Raw genomic sequence first — 15,036 nt, forward strand, 5'->3', positions numbered from 1 at the left:
TGCAAGATGGGACAGGCAGATTACCAGCCCTTTTTTGAGGATGACTCTCCCTCCAGAGTGTGCTCTGGTAGTTGAACCCTCCAAAGTCATCTACTTGCATCCTGACTATAAGCTGTTTCAAACCAATTATCATAAGGTTTGGAGCTATACATGTTGCTGATGTATGGTGGAAAGTCCCAGACAAGTAAGGGTCATACTGTAGGATATAAATAATTAGAGACACAGCAATATAAAATTCCTTTGTGGTTATATATCCACACACATGCGAACGGACAAATTGTGCATCGCTGCACATCACAGTGTGAGTTAATAATTTTCCCTTTCCTGTAGAAAAGAATGTAAAAATGTAGAAAACAGATGCTTAAAGACAGTGTTAGAGCGGGACACTGGTGGCAGAATATACAGCACATGCAGTCAAAAAAGAGGAGAAATTCAGCTAGAATAGAAACAAATGAGGTAACTTCAGAGAACTTGGTTTGTAAAAGATACTGAGGTCAGGTGACTAGTGCTCTGACCCAAATAGTAACAATTTTATGATGGAGAGAAGTAAATGGCAATGCATCTATTACAGCCAAATGGATATTAGAAAGGAATTTACATACAAATAGTTTAGAAACACTTATTTTATGACACGAAAAGTGGTTTCACTTTTCTCATCTTATTTTCAGAGTGGTTTTATTCTCAGGCAAAAGGCTATCAGATATCCCTGAAAGAACCACCATTACTGCCAGATATTTACTGCTTATGAATAACAGCATAGATGTTACCCAGCTGGGTCTCCTGAAGGAATATTTGTCACCAGACCTCTCACCAGCCAGGGCTGGGCGGTGACAGCACACACAGCATCACAGAGCAGGCTTGGACCTGATGCAAGAACCTGGCATCACCGAGCCTCCACAGTAGCAGGTTAACACACCAACCCTTCCCCAAAGACCCATCTCACTCCCTAACATTTTTGCACGTGATGAAGATGAACTTCATTCAACTGAGGTGCATTGATTCCCCCAATTCTTCCCCTCACCCTTAAGGAATTATATTTATCAGCCATTAAAATACCAGTAATTCCTACCGATGTCTTCAGTGAGCTGTCAGAGCTAGAAAAGCTTGATCTCAGTAACAATCAAATTACTGAGAAGGGCATTAAGAAGTCAGCTTTTTGTTAACATGATTAAACTGGAAAATCTGAACTTGGCAGAGGGTTTGCTCACTGGAGTAACTCAGAATTTGCCCTCATCTCTGAAAGAGCCCAGGATTGAAAAAAAACAGAATGTTTTTAGTGAGGTAAGAAGTGTTCCTGAAAGTAAAAAATCCTACTTAGATTGTTCTCTGAAATAATAAAATGTTCCATATATCATGGAACATTTAAGGGCCTGCACAGTCTCCTTCATCAAAATTTAAGTAATAACAAGTTATCAGAAACACATCACCAACTTCCTATCACATTACAGTCTTTTTCTCTTCAATGCTCCTATTCAGTCTACGCCACGGGACTCTGGCAGTCATAATACTAAGAACTATCTTCTTGCGTGGTCAGTGAATAATCAGACAAGCCTTGGTAGTGTTGGTGTGTGTGCACTTACAGGCCCGTAAGACCATCAGGAAGTCCACTTTTATTAAAAATATGTTGAAAGTGGGATTGAGAGTATGTAGAAACATCAGAGTGGAATTTCCTTTAGGTGGAAAAGATGGATAAGTCAACTTTTGACCTCTACTGATGCAATAATACAGAGTAAAAGAACACCAGATTTATTTTAAAGTATTTAGCAATGTTACTTTAAAAAAATCTCTATGCTCAGTGTCTCCTTGAGGTAGCTAAAGTGAAAATACTTGATCTTTTAACTGCTCAGTGAAGAACTCCTCCTTGTTTACACTCCATGGTATGAAACTGGCAGTTTGCATATTTGCAGTTAAAATATGTCCTTTTTTTTAAAAAAAAAACCAACCCAAACGTCAAAAAGGGAATTCCTTCTATTTTTAGTTATTAGTTTCATATTCATTTTCCACACACTCAAATTTCAACATGTATGTGTTCTCTCCGATGCTGTAGTCACTTGGGGTGCCAGTAGTGAGGGAGCCTCTAGGCTCAGGGCACTTAAACAGGAGAACTGCACAGGGGCACCTAGATTTAAAACACAATTGCCTTTAGCCCTTTCTGCAGCCTCCAGAAACAGGTTAGTACTCAAAACCTGATTGCCTTCTAGAAATCCCTGGGGTTTGTGAAGGTGAACGTGGGCTCAGGTGTCTGTGGAACAGTGTTTGAGGGAAGCAGTCCTTGCCTGACATACATCTCAGCTGCTGGGTGGATATAAAGCCTCCCTGTCCCCATGTGTTAATTCACTGCAATGGCAGTTGCTCCAAACATTCTCAGTGTACAGAAGTAAGAAGGGTAAGTACAGAGAAGAGCTGGAAAGAGATGTCCAACCCTTGTGTCCAATATTTACTTCCCAGCCTGTTTCCTGATGTGGGGCTGTCCCCCATGGTGGTAGGGCAGGCGGGCTCCTGTGTGCCTGCTTTGCCAGCTTTTTGTGTCATCAAAGTGTTCCAGCTCCCAACTGAAGGACCTTGACACAGACCATGTATTTTTTCCATTTTGTAAAAAAAACCCCCACAAACCTGCACCAAACGAACAACCCCTCTATTTTAAAAACTGTCTTCTCCTCTTTTAACATTGTAAGCAAAGGGGAAACTGCAAACTGGAACCATCCAGGGTCTGGATGGTCTGAGGTCACCAGGCTGTGCCATGCTTCATGCAACAGCTCTAGGACTACAGACCAAGAGAGGAGAAAAATGTCACCTGCATCAACTTATTTCATGCTTATTATTTGAGCTTATTTCTACAATTTCTAGGTGTGCACTGGGCATGCAAATAAAATAAAACCCTAATCACTTTGATGTAGGAGCTGAATGGAAACAGACAATGCAGAAATAGCAGCCTGAACTCATGACAGACTTCTATTTTCTTTTTTTTTTTTGTGGGGGAACAACAATAACGAGAAAGACCCCAATAAAAAAAACCAACACAAACACCCCACCCCCTGAAACCCCAAACCCTTTCCTCTTTGGGGTGAATGGGAATCCTGAACACTGCAGCCAAACCATGGAGTTTCACCAAACTTGTGACACAAAAATGCGCCTGCTTAACATCACGGTTCATTGACAGTGCCGGTTAGCAGGAGGGGAATGTTTTACTATCTGTTAAGAACTGCACCGTTTGCCATTAGTCAGTGACATGCCCTTTTAAACACGCTCTGTGCGTGTCTGCACAAGATACAGGACAGACCATCGGGTCCTGGAAAGAATTAGATACGCAGATAGGCCTAAACGGTTAGCTGGAGATTTACCTGGCCAAAGGGAAAACTGGTGGAAAGAAAGAGGCAGCTTTAGGGCTGTGATTTAATAGCCTGTATGGAGCGTGGCTCCCCCACGGTTCTTCGCATCCGTTGTAATTCAGTTTCTCTTGCAGGCTGGAGGCAGGTTGAATTCTTGGGTGCAGCTGTGTTTCTAGCTGCATCTTTGCACTCAGGCGGCACTATGGCATTGAATACCTTCCCTTGGCTCTCTTGGCCTACCCAGCTACATTTTCCTTTCATTTTGATACCTTACTAATGAAAAGGGAATGGCCTCGATTCTGCTTTCCATCCCATGCATGGGAAGGGATGAGGGACTTCCTCACCAGGTTCTCTGAAGGAAAACCTTTTAGACTTCACTTTGTTCTGTATTCACAAACCTAGGAGGCTGTATGTATTCATTTGACCTTCCCGACAAAAGCATCAAGCAAGGAAATTTCAGCAGCTCCCATAGGCAAAGAAGCCAAAACATAGCCAACATAAGCTATTTTGCTAGCAAGCTGCAGGATTTGGGGGAAGACAGGTAGCACTTCCAAAGTCTATAGAGATATTTTGGGAAGCCCATGCCAAGAGAGCAGGAGCAGCACTGGCGGGACCAGCTTGGTTTCTTCACCTCCCATCCAAGGAAGGATTGCCCCGTGGTTAAGATGGGCAGAGCTGTCTCTCCCGTGCTTTACCAGGGGTGGGAAATTCTACTTTGATTTGCTTTGCTTTGTTTTTGTTTCCTTCTCCTCTTTCTCCTATTTGAATGTTTGAAATGGGTGATCTCTCTTTGCATAGAGATTCAGTGTGCAAAACAAGGGAAACTGAATCTTCCTTCCCAGACAGCAGGTGGTGGTGCTGGGTTATGCACAGCGCTCGAGAAACTGCTTACAGATGTTGCTTGGCTGTTGAGTAACAGGCTGGAAATGGATGCTAAACAAACTTTTATCTTTTTTTTTTCCTCCTTATTGGATGGTCACTTAAATGTTTACCCCTTTTGAGTAGGTAGTTTAACAAATGTTTGAAAGTGTGTTTCAACAATAAATAACGCTAAAAGATTTGGATAAATATAACTCACAGTATGAGATGTTATTAATCCTCCAAAAGTCCCACAATTTTTTGGTCATATTTTTGTGAAAACTGATAAAGAAGCTTTGTGTTTCTTAGCATCTAGAATTGTTTGATTACATTTTTCATTCATTTTCCAGAGTAGTGTTGTGGAGCATGGGTTAGTCTTTCTCCTTTGTTCAAGATCTTTTCTTTTCTATTTTATTTCCACCCTCCTCTCCTCTCCTCTCCTCTCCTCTCCTCTCCTCTCCTCTCCTCTCCTCTCCTCTCCTCTCCTCTCCTCTCCTCTCCTCTCCTCTCCTCTCCTCTCCTCTCCTCTCCTCTCCTCTCCTCTCCTCTCCTCTCCTCTCCTCTCCTCTCCTCTCCTCTCCTCTCCTCTCCTCTCCTCTCCTCTCCTCTCCTCTCCTCTCCTCTCCTCTCCTCTCCTCTCCTCTCCTCTCCTCTCCTCTCCTCTCCTCTCCTCTCCTCTCCTCCTCCTCCTCCTCAACTCTACTTTTCCCCTTGGGAATTTGGAATGCTGTGCAGTGTTGCTTATTTGTCAATGACTCTCTCATGTCGTTTGCAATACTGATCCCCTCAGTGTGAGACCTTTTGCTAAGTAAACACAATGCAGTAACAACACAAGTTCTAAAGGACTTTTTGTTTTATTTCGCTGTTACTTCTGGCTGATTGGTGCCATTACCTTTTCACCAGTACCACTGTCTGAAATTACCACTGTCACATGAACGTTGTAACCTGCTAATGTTATATCATTTTGAAGCCATGACTGCGGTATCACACGTCAGCCAAAGCCTCTGTGCCAACAGCTTCACCCTTTGTTTTCCCCACAAGCAGTGCAGGTTTCTCCCCAACGTATTTTTTTTGGAAACCCGGTTGACTATGATTTAGACTGTGTTTATGATTTAAGCTTTTTTGTTTTGCTTTTTCTGTCCCGAGGCAATAGTTAAATAAATATTGCTGTGGCTACAACAGCTGTCCCGGTTACAAAACAATCACGCTTTAATAGCCTGTTAAATTATATATGTGCCTTTGTTCAGACCTTTTGTGTTTCCAAAAATTCCCTCTTGTCTGGGCAAAAGATAGCTATGAAAATGTGCATACGCCAGTGCTGGGCTTACATAAAACCCTTGATGATAAAAAAAGTGTACGCAGGGAAACACCTCTTGAGTGATGAGCCAGCCCTCAGCTACTCATACACAGTATGGCACAGGACTGAGGCAAAAAAAGAAACACAGAGCCCATCTTGTAAGATTTTGACAGACTCTTTCCCCATGTTGGACTGCAAATCCCTTCTGCTCTGCCTTTGTTTAGAATATGACCATGAATATAATAATCTGATATTTTATATAGCTTTGGCATACCTGCACAAAATGTCATGCACAAAGTAACTAGAGACAGCACTTTTGTCAACAGCATAAGCTAACCCCAACTTTCCCCTGGCTCAGTCATTCAAACAATTTCATTATTGCATTGCCAAGAGGTTAGAGAAAAAAGTTAGCAGAGGCATCTGTGTAGTAGAGGCGTGTTTGCAAGCGTTATGGGCAGGAAGGATGATCTTGTGACTCAGGCCCTGGATGTCCCAGATGTGCCACAGATTTCTCACACAGACTACTTAATCTTCTGGGGCCATATGTTCAGCTGGTCTAAATCAGCACAGCTCCAATAAAGTTAGCCCAGCTTTCCGGATTTTCTGCAGCTGAGGTTTCTGACCCCTTGCAGATCAGTTGCCCATCTGTAAAGCAGAGATATTAACACTTCCCTGCCTCTTACACTGCAAAAGAATCGACTCATTAAAGCTCGTTAGCCACTCATGTAACACGGTTTGAGACGCTGCAGAAATGCCCCTGCAGACAAAGGAGCTTGGCATCCCAAGTAGGTCTGAAAAAGATTTGCTACAGATACAACTTTTGTTTGCTAACAGGAGTTAAAAAATCCCCAAACCTCCAGAACCTGTCAATAGATCATCATTCAAAGGGGGCAGCAATTGTAATTTGGTGGTCCCGCCTAAAATGGGTGTAGCTGAGCATGGATCTCAACAGAAGGAGAAATCAGATGTGGGCTGAAACGGGAGAATTTTAGCAAAAGGCAGCCCTCCTGCAAGGTTGCACTGGTTCCTTGCTTTACCCGTTTGGTTTGGGTCGGGCTCCTCCAGTGTTTTATGTTGGCAAAGCCTTTTTTAATATTAAGTAATACAAAGGAAACTTGATGTCTTTTTGCAGCAGTTACTGAGCAATTAAGGGCTCAGTTCTTCAAGGGATTGTAAGCCTGTGGGTGGTCTCATTGATTTCGGGACTACTTGTGTATTTAAATCTGGGCATGCGCTCGTGTGTCTTGTTCAGCTGGGCCCTCCTAGAACTGCTGCTGAGATTTCCATTTCAGAGTCACTTTACAGTCTCTAAAATTATTACTGGAACTGCCTCCTCCTCTGGGCATCGCGCACACCGGCAGTCTGCCTCTGTCTTCTGACTGATTTAATGCCACAACGCCGAGGCGTAGAATCATGGCAACGTTTCCCTTAAATCCACACTGTACTGCACATTTCCCAGTATTTACCATTTAACTACTGCATCCTTTCCAGACTAGGGAAAGAAATATTGAGATCGAGTTCCTTAAAAAGAAAAAAAAAAAAAAAAAAGGCTTATTTCACATCAAGCAGGACAAAGGCATGAAAATACATATGCATTAAGTAAAACAAATGACCTGACAAATCTCCCCTCAGAAAAGTTAAATGTAGCTAAACAGAATTCCTATGTGGTAAGTGTATTACAAGGCTTTAAATCAGAGCACATGGAATAGGCTGAGCTGCAAGCAAAGGGAAAACTTCGGTTACATATGTTCAGCTGGTAATGTGTGCTTTTATGCTTTCCAGTGTCCTGCTGGGGTTCTAAGAAAATATTTACAAGATGCAAATAAAATGTAAACGGAATCATGTTTCCATGAAGCATAATGAATGAATAACAGCCATGCAGCTCATGGACTTTTACACGCTGCACCGATGTTGCCTTATGATCCTCTAGGACCTTCCTTTGCACAGAAAGCAGATTACCTGAGACATACTACTGCTGCTTCTTCCTTTTTTTTTTCTTTTTTTAAATACACATTCTGTTCAAGATTATCTTGCCTTGCAACACATGCCTTTGGATTTTATCTCTTCATCATCTAAACAAACCCTGGTTTCTGAGATGGCTTTCCATTTCCACAGGTGTTTCTTATCAGTCCCACATTTTCTTCTGACAACATGAAAAAAAAAACAACAAAAAAGAAGAAATCATATGTCCCTGCTTAGTACCTGTTGCCTGACCCAACACTAAAGCTTTTCTGAATGCAGAAATGTGTTGCGTGGCTGCTGTAATATCTCTCTACCCCAAGGGTCTGCTGCTGCTTTTTGGTTGGGTTGGGGTTTTTTTTGCAGCTACAAAGAGTCACATGCTTGGCTCTCAGCACAGAGGAAAATTTGATTCAGAGTCAGGCAGGAAAGATGTGACCTACTTAAAAAAAATTAAAAAGCGCAATTATTAGGTATTGCACCTCATTATTTTGCCAATCCAATTATTTATTTACAACATGCTGGGCTGTGGAATATCAGTGCTCCTATTACTGTCTCTCCTATGTCAAAGCACGTGACGTACAACAGTAATGAACCAGGTCTCACAGCTGCCACATGGACCCAACAGTACTTTTCTTAGTTGAAGCTTTGGTTTCCCGCATCACTGTCTATCCTTTGCTTTTTGGCACCTCAGATCTGCTCCTTACATCACATCCCCCTCTGCTAGGAAACTTCATACAAGTGCATCGATGTGCTCTGGGTTCTGAGAGCACAACTGCACCAAAGCACGCAAGTACCACCAGTGGGTGAATTTGATTCATCCTGGTTTACATCTTTTAAGTGTAGAAATGGGAAAACATGCACTGGGAATATGCAACCCTTTGAATCACTTATGTGGTGTATTCATATTTCTGTCTTACATGAGCTGTCACAAGAACACTGTCTTACAGAAAAGAGACATCTACAAAGCACCTGCAATTCCTCGTGTCGTTCTGAATCTTTGATACGTACTTCAGGTGCTTATTAAAATACTTGTCATTTATATAAATGAACCCAGGCAGCAAAAAAAAAAATTGCTTTGTAATAATTTTGAAGTAAGATGTATGATTAGGTAGGAAGTTTTCCAGGCTGAAGACTGTGTTTTACTGCTGATTATAATTACTTAGGAGGCTTCAGTCTTAACAGGTGCCATCAGCTGCTGTACCTACTGTAATACATCACCATTCTCACCACCCTCCTGCAAGCTAAGTCAGAGGAACAGCGTGCCGCATTTCTGCAGTGCTTGCAGCAGCATCCAGGCAGCTGGGTGCAGCTGGAGGTGTGCTGGTGTTTGCTGGTCAGCCCTCCACGTCATCGTGCTTCCACAGTGTGTCCCCCCAGCATCTGGCCACCCTGTGCATTCCCTCCTGGCCACCCCATGCATCCCTGCCCAGTACTGTGGCCGGTGGATCCCGAGTGGCACAGACCTCTGGAGGCTCCAGTGCTGCTGGGATTAACTAAAGTTCACAGCACCGTGCTGAAGGGGCTGATGGAGCCAACTACAGGCTTTTTTTTTGCTTTTTTTTTTTTTTTTTAAAATCAGAGATATTAGCCAACTCCTGGAGATTAAAAAACAAAATTAGGAATAAAAATAAGATTTTTTTTTTCTTCCATAAATGTACATGAAACAAAAATTCTCACAGTGGCAACAACAGGGGACAACAGGAGAAGTACCAGGCCAGTGTTCAGCTGAGTCATGGGGACTGCCAGGCCTTAATATAATGAGCAATCTTTCTGAATGCAGCCCGTTTCTGTACGCTTGCATGGTGTGTCTTGCAAAGAAGTTGTGCAGCTATCCAAAGGATGGCTCATGTGGGCAAGCCACATAGTTTAAAATATAAGCAGAACATTGTTTCTATTGTGCTTTCTTTGTCCACATATTAGTGGGATAGTCTCAATATATTCTGAGAAACAGAACAAAACTTTCCTCCCCTCTCCACTGAAGATGGCCACCGAGAAGAGCATCTCTGGCTTCAACAGCTCCAGTTTGTTCTCCATTTCATGCTGGTTCTATTTTAAAGGTAAGGTAGGTGGGGACCAGCACAGAATTACCCTCCTGCTCTGGTATTGTCTCAGTCTCTCACGATCAGTGAAAGAATAGTGCTAAAAGCCTGAAGCAAAGTCTTTTACCACAGTGTTACGAGTGCCCGAGCTCTAGCCGTGACTGAGAAGGGTGATGACATTCAGTGACACACCTCTGGATGCCTGGCGGGCCCCCAGGGATGCACAGTCAGGGAAGTGCAGCTACACCACAGCTTTTGCTTCTCCAGGGTGGCATAAGGTACTCGGAGCTACTGCTGACCCAGCTGCCTCTTTCTCCATTTGCACCATTACCAGGTGCGAACAGGGAGCTCGGGTAACGTTTCAGCTCGAGCCTTTGTACAAGCACGTTACACAGGACCTCCCGTGTGCGCTGTCAGTCAGGAAGGGGGAGAAGAGAGGTGTTGTATACCGCTGATCCGATCCCACAGCTTTCGCACCAGCAGGGATCCATGGAAGGGGCTGAAGGTTTGCAGGTGTGGGAACTGGTCAGAGGCCGGTTCAGCTTTAGGAAGGGCAGGGGGAGAAGGGCGATGAAACACCCCATTTTGCAACGGCAGTTAAGCTGCCAGTAGGGGACTGGGCCTCCCCTCTTTGCAGCACATCCAGAAACCTTCCATGGGGTCCCACGGCAGCGGCATCAGCCCCTCAAACTGCAACTCTTCCTTCAAACGGGTTTCGTTTGCTTGTCCCCCTTACAAAAACGCTTCTTCCCCAGAGCTTCGTTTGTTGGGGTTGTTTTTTTCACATCTGCGGAAACCAGGCACAGGCACTGGCTGGCGTGGTTCGGGAGAGGCTGGCTACTGGAGCAGCCTCTCCTGAAAGCAGCGTCCCAGCCCTGCGAGAAGAGTTACGTAAGGAAGGAGCCGCCGGCGCTGCTGTATCCCGTCCGGGAGTGAGGTGGCGCTTGTGCGGCCCCTCTGCCTCCCGCCGGCTGTCGCGGAGCCAGGGGAGCCAGGCGGACCCAGGGGCTGAGCTCGCCGCTCCGCACCGGCCCCAGCTGCCGGCCAGCGCCAGCGGGGAGGGCAGGGAGCCGAGCAGCCCTGCGCCAGCTTACGTGGCTCTGGGAAATGGAAAGTCCTGTTTAGTTTTGGCCGAGATGGGGCTTTCATGTTTCTAGCGGGGTGAATTTCTCCCCGTGCCTGTGCCTTGCTTTGACTTGCTAGATAAACTCTGAATGGGCATGTTTTTCATCCTAAAAATAAACAAGTAGAGAAAGCTAAACAAACAGGAGGGAGAGAGAGAACTCCTTCCTGTTCTCACAGCTAATCTCTGCAAAATTTAAACATGCTTATCAGCCAGCTGTGCTTCGTTATTATCTTTTGCTTCCATCTTTTGTCCCAGTCTGCAGCGGATGCAGGCTGTCTGGTTTGTGTCATCCAGCAGTTTCCACTGCCTGCTTCTGATAAAAGAGCCATCAGCTTCTCGGGGAAAAATGGTAGAAGTCTTGGAAAAGAGTAAACACGATTACAAAAAGGCTGCTGCTGAGAGCAGAGAAGTCATGAAACACATCTTCACTTCGGCACCAAGGAGCAAGGGATTTTCCCACCTAGGCGAGTGAGACTAGTGCTTTACATGTTTGCTCAGGTATTAATCCTGTCGTTACATTAACAAGGGATGTGCTGAGATATGGGAGGATCTCAGAGCCTGGCCACATCTGGTTGTGCTGTTCCTGTCCAAGTGTTTCAAGTTTCAATGGAGAAATGAAATCCCGAACAGGCAATGGAGTGCTCTGTGTTTCTACCAGACCAGCAGAGAGAAGGCACTGCACAGCTGGTGGTGGCTCTTTGTGATTCCCGCTAGGATCGGTGGAGGGAGAGTGTGATCCTAGGCAGGGATGCATTGGGAAAATGGCCACATCTCTGGTAGCCCTTCAGGTAGGGATTGGGTGACGGTCATGCTCAGGCTGGGAGGGGGCATGTGCCGAGTGTTCTTGGCTGCTGCAAAAAGCAGAATAGAGCCACTGTGCAGGTGCTCTAACTTATAGTGTGGCCCTGGCAGGGGTATGAGGAGATGCAGAGGTGTGCAACAGGCACTTTTGCCCTGCTCCATCACTGACTCTTCCCCTGCCCCCCACACACCTGTACCAAGTCTGCTGTCAGGAAAAGAAAGTGGACACACACTAAAGTGGATTATTGGTCTCCAGAGAACACAATGAATGCTGATAAAACATCACAGAAGAGTTGTATGATGCACTGGAGCTCCTGCCCGCTCGGGACTAAGGCATGGTTGCGAGGTGGGCTAGGCAAAGTCTGCTTTGAAAGGGGGACACTGACAGCCCGTCTAGTCTGATCTCCCGCTTAGGCTAGAATTTAGGGGGAGAGGGCGGGATGGCAGGGGGACCCCACCTCTTGCCGTGAACACATGAACTTCCCAATGTTAGTGAGTGCGGCAGCAGCTGGCAGAGACGCTGCCCTCCCCCACAAAATGCGCAGGACGGCTCCAGCCACGAAGGGGCGGTGTTGGGGCTCGCAAAGGCACCGGCAGTGTGGCGGCAAGTTTTGGGGGGCTCCGTGGGGAGGTAAGAGGCAGATCAGTCCTGAATGTCTAGACCCGTGGGGCAGTTCACAGGCACGCTGGAAGTTTCATGGGTGCTAGCCCGTGTTTTAGCAAACAAAGGCCAGTCTGTGGCTTTGAACAGGAGAAAACACGCTCAGGTTTGCTGCTGCCGATGGAGAGGGGAGAGGGGCCTTTCTTTTTTTTTTAACGTAGGTTATTCCCTTTGCATTTCAGGGTTAAGCAAAGCCAGAGCTTGAAATGAAATGCTCGGGCAGAAAAGAACATGGATGTTGATTTAAAGAGGAGAGAATGCTTGCTTAAAACCCCGAGGGTGCACATACACGGTGTCCCAAGGAATGCCAAGGTTTCCCAGCCTCTCACAGCACCTATTTCAGTGAATGTGTGGGAGCGCAGGCAGTTCGGGGTGGGGGGGGCTGATGGCCAGGAGCAGGCAGTCTCTAGCTCGGAGGATGCTGGACCATGAGCACTGGGAAGTGATCACCACATGCTGGTTCTGTGGAGCAGTGAGCGGGGAGCTGTGGCCCATCACCGCACCCCTGGCATCTAGGCTGGCAGTCCAGGAGTCAGGGCAAAAATTAAAAGTGTTAGTATTTAAGCTATACACTTAATCTTGCAGGGAGGGCTCCCAAACCAGTCTCAGAAAAGTTTTAAACTGGATTTGACATGTGCTTTTACCCTCCTGTGGCTTTGCAGAAACTTCTTCAGGGCTACAGCTGTTCAGTTTTACCAGCACTGTAACTTCTCATATCAACAACCTTTCATGTACTTTATAGTAGGCTTTGTAGTCACCACATACCACAGAACATTGTTGACCACTTGCAGTATTCAAACAAGCTAGACTGTATTCATCATGCTATTATGGGAAGACCTACAGAATGGAAAGGTCACACTAAGTCTTACAGAAGTGCACTGTTATGAAGCATGTCTTACCGCTGCTTTGGATAGAAAGGGATCGTCAGTATAGCACGTGGCAGGGACTGGAAAGAATTGTGCATGAAATGACAGAGGAAGGTTCCTGATAAATTACTGCCCACATCATAACTCCATGAGATAAATATGATGCTTTTTTATATGTTCCTTCTTTGAAATGTTCCATGCATTCAGCTGTGGAGAGCTTGCAAACTACCACTTTATTCTAGTTTGCAGCTGAAATAAAAAAATCAGGAAAAAAAAAAAAGACTCTGTAATTAAACATTCGGTTTTACAAATCCCCAACAACGTATCAAACCTTCATTTTCATTGTACTGCCAGAAGAGTTGAAACGTAAGCTTGTGCTCCCACCCTGTGTGAGGAACCCTGTTCTCTTGTAACAGCTGTTAGCAGAAGCTGAGGGGCGGTCATGTTTATCTTAAGAAGAATTTTTGGCAGAGCTCACTCCTGAAGTCTGGGTTCAAATATTTCTCTGTCTCAAAACGAGTATCTGGTTGGGGAGAAGGACTGGCTGCATGGAAGTGATGAAAAATTGGTGAACCCATCTCAGGGACCTCAGCAAGGTAAAACTTGGGGTACCAATGACAAAAGAAGAGGCCCAGGAAGTAGCTGCTGAAGAACATGACTTTTGGAAAGGCATGTTGTGCAGCAGTCAGGAAGGAGAGAAATCTTTACTGGTAACCTAATGGATGTTGAGAAAACTCAAAGATCAGAACAGGTAGGATAGACATCATGGTCTTATGCTGTAGGTCCTCCATGTCCATGGACATGGTCATGTGGTCCACCTGTCTGATTCAAAGTCCACTGAAATAGTTGGGAAAATATATTCTCATGCTGCCTTTGGCCATGAACTTAGTTTGAAAAGTCGCCTCTTACTTCAGTCTAAGGACATACAAACACTGTTCGTTAATGGTAGCCAAGGTGAGAGGCTGTCTACATTTCTTTCCGTTTTAAGACCAGCATCAGTAACCTGCACTTTCTCAAGAAAAGGAAATGAAGTAGCTGTTATTTGCTTATGCCTACCCTGGCAAACAGACTCATCTCTATCTGGAAGACAAGATACAAGATAAAAAGAAGTAAACACAATAAAGAGTGTATCAAGAAAAAATGTTGCTGAAGGTGCTAAGTGTCCTGGTGAGGTGGCATGCTGAGAGGAGTCCAGAGAGGGGAGAGTGCTGTAAATGACATCTACTATTACTGAAAAGGCTCAGCTGTTGTCACAGACTGATAGAAGTAGTAAAAAAATACACCCAGACCTGCAGATGAACATTTCTTGAGGGTGTGCTGGACGTCAGGATCACATTCTCTGCTTCCTTACGGGGTTAGAGCAGGATGTTTCCTGAGGAACAGCCCCAGACATTCCTGTGGGGGAGCTGAAATACAGAGTTCTCCCTGCTGCACTCAACGTTGTTGATCGGCTGGGTGGACCGTGAATCGGCTCCAAAAGCAAAGGGCTTTCTGACAGGTGGCAGATTAGCAAGCAGGCAGAGCCAAACCTCTGTTCCATAGCTGTCAAGGGTGCCCAAAACCTTCTCAGGCCAGACAGTGAAATGCATTCCTGCAGCCAATTCTTTGAAGATTTAGCAAAAAAAGTATGGTTATGGTATAAGATGTCTGAACTTCAGAAGTGTTTAGGATGTTAGTTTGTATCAGAGTCAAACTGTTCAGAAGTGATGCAAACACTTGGGGAAGTAAAGGACCAACTTTTTGGGTTTTTTAATAGGTAAAATGTACCCTTAGAATATATGATATTTTTTTAGTAAATAATGTAGCTTTCCCGAAATACTGAAGTCATTACATCCATTTAAATGATTTCTGTTCTCCCCCACCTCCCAAATACTCAGGGGTCATGAGCCACACTATGCATGATGTGCCTGCTCCCTTCTTCTCAGTGGTTTCCAAAGGGTTTTTTTCAGGGCTGGAAGAGAAATGGAGAGTCAAAATTCCTTGTAAATAGTTCTCTCCTTTTTTGCCTTTACTTTCTTTCATCATATCCAGCTTTACCCCTTCCATAATTCAAAATGTGTCTGCAATCTGCAGAAATAAATCTCAGGACAAAGAAGC

Source organism: Gallinula chloropus (genome assembly GCF_964237585.1).
Source record: "Gallinula chloropus genome assembly, chromosome: 1".
NCBI classification, from domain to species: domain Eukaryota; kingdom Metazoa; phylum Chordata; class Aves; order Gruiformes; family Rallidae; genus Gallinula; species Gallinula chloropus.